The sequence below is a fragment of the Amblyomma maculatum genome, chromosome 1 (genome assembly GCF_055883805.1).
Source record: "Amblyomma maculatum isolate TAMU_Amacu chromosome 1, ASM5588380v1, whole genome shotgun sequence".
Classification (NCBI taxonomy): domain Eukaryota; kingdom Metazoa; phylum Arthropoda; class Arachnida; order Ixodida; family Ixodidae; genus Amblyomma; species Amblyomma maculatum.
Genome location: NC_139344.1, coordinates 257,852,806 through 257,857,200, shown reverse-complemented (window position 1 = coordinate 257,857,200; position 4,395 = coordinate 257,852,806). Strand labels below are relative to the sequence as shown.

General features: G+C 51.2%; 1 pseudogene; it reads right to left on the bottom strand.

Moving 5' to 3' along the window:
* Positions 1-826: 826 nt before the first annotated feature.
* LOC146206304 (uncharacterized) lies at positions 827-3,440 on the bottom strand (annotated as a pseudogene).
* Between the last annotated feature and the right edge of the window lie 955 nt (positions 3,441-4,395).

Sequence of the window (4,395 nt, the reverse complement as noted above, 5' to 3'; positions counted from 1 at the left end):
CTTTAATAATAAAAATCAGTCGTTAGTGATTTGTTGAAAGTTCCTGTCATAGCCTAAACGCATGGGTTGCCTTGTGGGTCGCGTGGACCGCCTTGGGAGGAGAGGCTGTGCCGTCGCAGAAGTGGCTGTAGGCTCCTGAGATGATGAGGTGACATGCTGGGCTCCAGTCGGTAGGTCGTCAGCAGAGTCGCTGCCGTCCGATGAGTATGAAGTGAAGCGCTCCCTTGTGGCGAGCAAGTGCTGCCGGTTGCGCCTCAAGATGCTTCCGCCGGTTTGAACGTGATAGGACCGTGGTCCGGCAGGTGATATCACTTTAGCTTTTCTTTTCCAAGAGGACCCTTTTATCCGTACGACGCCACCTTCTGCAAGGGCTGGCAGGTTCCGGCTGTTCTGGCTCGACTGCTTGTGCTTGCCGACCTGGATGGTCGGCTGCGGGCGGAAGTAAGGTAGTGGAGTGCGAAGACTTCTTCCTTGAAGCAGCTCTGCAGGCGATCGGCCGTCTTCCAATGGACTCGTCCTGTAATTTAATACACCAAGCCAAAAATCTTCATTTCTTTCGCTTGTCTTCTTAAGAATCCTTTTGATCACCTGCACGCCCTTTTCAGCAAGACCATTTGAGCGCGGAAATTGTGGGCTGGATGTAGTGTGATTAAAGTCATACAGTTTCGAAAAACATGCAAACTCGCGGCTAGAAAATTGAGGTTCATTATCGGTGCAAAGTTCAGCTGGGATGCCATATCTTTAAAACATTGCACTGAGCTTGTCAATGACTGTGCTCGCACTCAGATCGGAGAGCTTCTCTACATCCGGGAAATTTGACATTGCGTCATAGGCGCACAAATAGTACTTTCCCCCGTACTGAAATATATCGGCACCCACACGCTGCCAAGCTTGATTCGGCGTTGAACGAAGCATTAGTGGTTCTGCTGGCTGACTGTAGGTGTACTTCCTGCAGATTCCACACTTCTGGTTCAATGATTCTATGTCAGAGTTCATCCCAGGCCAGTAAACCAGTTGCCTATCTCTTGCTTTGCTCTTGGCTATACCGAGGTGGCCTGCATGAATGCGCTGCAATATCTCGGCACGCATACTTGTGGGAATTATGACCCTGGTGCCCTTCATGAGTACGCCGTTCACAACTGATAGCTCCGGCGCGATAGGCTTCAAACACCCGCCTATAGGCCCGCCTGTCGAAATGCGCTCGATCACACCCTGCAGATAGGGATCCGCCGATGTCTCGCGCACAAGGCGCGTCATTGTTCTTTCACTCACGGTTGACGATAGGACATTGATGGCGTGCACTTCGACATCATCCGTGTCCACAGCGACGACATCAGCAGGAAGCGGCGACCTTGACAGCATATCGGCGAGCTCCATCTGTTTGCCAGGAACATACGATAACACGTAGTTGTACTTCAAAAGCCGCAAAAAGAAACGCTGCACTCAAGGCGGCATGTCCCCAATTGCTTTCTTAGCGATATCCATCAGCGGCCGGTGGTCACTTTCTAAAGATATCGGATGGCCATACACAAAATGATGGAATTTTTCGCAACAAAAGACAAGGGCAAGTGCTTCTTTTTCAATTTGTGAATATCGTTGCTCGGCTTCTGTCAGGACTCGAGATGCATATGCTACCGGTCTGAAGGTAGCCCCATGACGCTGTACCAGGGCTGAGCCTATGCCAGCTTGTGATGCGTCTGATGTCACTTTCGTTTCCATAGTTGGGTCAAATATTGCCAGAAGAGGTGCTTTGGTCAATGCTTTGCAAATGTCCTGCCAGTCCTTCTCATGATTAAGTGTCCACTCAAACAGCGCATTCTGCTTGATAAGGGACCGCAAAGCTGCCGTTTGCTGAGCTAGTGCTGGTAAGTATTTGCTAAAGTAGTTCACAACGCCAAGCATTCTCTGCACCGCTTGTTTATCTTTCGGTTTTGGCATTTCTAGAAGGCACTTCACGAGGGTGTGGTTTGGTCTTAAGCCTCTGCTGCTAATAATGTCGCCCAAGAATGCAATTTCTTCAACACCGAACTGACATTTTGCCTCGTTAAAGGTCAGTCCTGCCCCTTCAGCCGCCCTTAGGACGTTATGCAGCCGTTCGTCATGCTCTGCCCTAGTTGCACCCCAAATTAGACCATCGTCGACATACACTCGCACACCTGGGAGGCCATCAAATATCTCATTCAGGGCTTTCTGGAACACTTCGCTGGCTGAGGCTATGCCGAACGGAAGGCGTAGAAAACAACAGCGTCCGAAGGGCGTCGCGAAAGTGCATATTTTTGACGAGCCCTCATCGAGCGGAATTTGGTGAAACCCCGCATTCGCATCGAAACGAGAGAAAAATTTCGCGCCTGCCAGCTCCGCCTCAATGTCCTCTCGACGAGGCATCTGGTAGTGCTCTCGTTTCAGACTCTCGTTAATCTTCCTGGGGTCAAGACATACTCTCAACTTGCAGTCTTTTTTGCGCACAATGACTAATGGGCTTACCCAGTCGGTCGGGTTGCTCATTTTCCGTACGATGCCCTCTTGTTCCATCCTGTCCAGTTCGGCACGCAGCGGTTGCTGAAGAGACAGTGGCACTCTTCGCGCCGGCTGTACGACGGGTACGGCGTCCTTGCGGAGCGTTATTCTGTGTTTTCGCTGAAGGCATCCGGTCCCCTTGAACAGTCCAGGAAACTGCTGGGCTACGCTTCCCGCTGTGGTCGTGACTGCTTCTACCGCTCGTTGGATCAGGCCCAATCGTTCGCTTGTTTCAAGTCCCAAAATGGCTTGGTGGTCCTTTCTTACCACAAAAAGTCAGCGGCCACCTCTCTGTCTCCAACTAGTACGCTTGTTGCAACCACACCGCAATGCTTGATGAGCCCACCGTTATAAGACCGGAGTGTGGTATTACTGGGTTGCAATGCAGCCATACGTAACTTGCGGTACACCGACAAGGGTATGATGTTAGCTTGTGAGCCAGTGTCAACTTCAAACACCACTTCTCGGCTGCCCATCTTCGCCTTGATGCGCCACTCGCGGTTGCTGTCGACGGTTCCAACAGCGACGGTTAGCACTTTGAAGCTTTCTTCTTGCTGAATCTCATTTACACCCGCAGTTCTGCAACAAGACGCGAAGTGGTTCAGCCCATGGCACGAGTAGCATGTCTTTCCATATGCTGGGCAACGGCGAGGGGCGTGTACTCGGCCGCAGCGAGTACACCGGCTGTCTCGTTGAGGACGTCTCGAGGCTTTTGAAGTATGCGTGCTCGAGTAAACGACATCCACGTCCGTCTCTTCTTTTCCTGCGTTCCAAACTTCGTTTTGACGGGCTACAGTCTTCGCCATCTTGCATAAAGCAACAGCTTTTTCAAGCGTCAACTTTTTGTCCCTTAGCATCTTCTCCCGAAGTTTGGGAGAGTTTGTGCCAAAAACGATTTGATCGCGCACCATGTCGTCGACCATTGTGCCAAAGTTGCAATGCCTGGCTTGTTTCTTAAGATCCCGAAGAAACTGCTCGAAGGACTCCCTTTTTTCTTGAATGCGAGTGCGAAATATGTATCATTCGTGAACGTCATTTTGCTGCTCGACGCAGTACGACTCGAACTTTGCGACCACTGTATCAAAGTCCTCTTTGCTTTCCCCTGTGGCAAACGTGAAGTTATTGAAGACTTCTAACGCGTCTTCACCCGCAAAGCTGAGAAGCTGTGCAGTTTTCACGGCACTAGATCTTGGCTTTTCACTGCACGACGTTGCTTGCCAAAATATTTAAAACTTCTGCTTGAAGATGCTCAAGCTCTTACCGCCGTCTACGGTGATGCGCAGTTGTTCCGGTGGTCTGATGCTATCCATTCTTGCTCTTGTAGTCGGCAACCGCCACCGCTGCTCTCGGACGAAGGTGGCTATCCCACTTCTGACACCATGTATCGAGCAGTCGACCGGAATGACGAACGGCACCGTCAGGGAACAACCCCCAGCTTTATTACGGCAAGTGCATATATAGGACCGTGGGGAGAGAAGGCAGGGTTAGGAAGATAGGAGGCAGTACAGCGCTTTTCACATGAGCTGGTGATAACAAACGGGCACCGGCACTGATATGATACACAGTGTGTGTGTGTTTTGTGGAGAGCGGGTTTCCTGTTAAACGCACGGGAAAAATGCTCCCAAAATGGAAGGGGCCGGGAATGGTCACAGGCCGGTACAGGGACCACTCATATTTTGTCGAAATGTCCGAAGGTAGCCGAAAGCTAGTTCATGCCAGTAAACGCCGGGCCTATACAAGAGTAGGGTAAAGGCGTTGAGCGTCATGTTCGAGGAGGACGGTTCTTTCGGGGAGGTAGAATGCACACCTCGGCTACCGGTTCGCCCAACAGATCCCGAGTTATTCCCCGCGGACATGACCGCCCACCTGCAGGGCAAG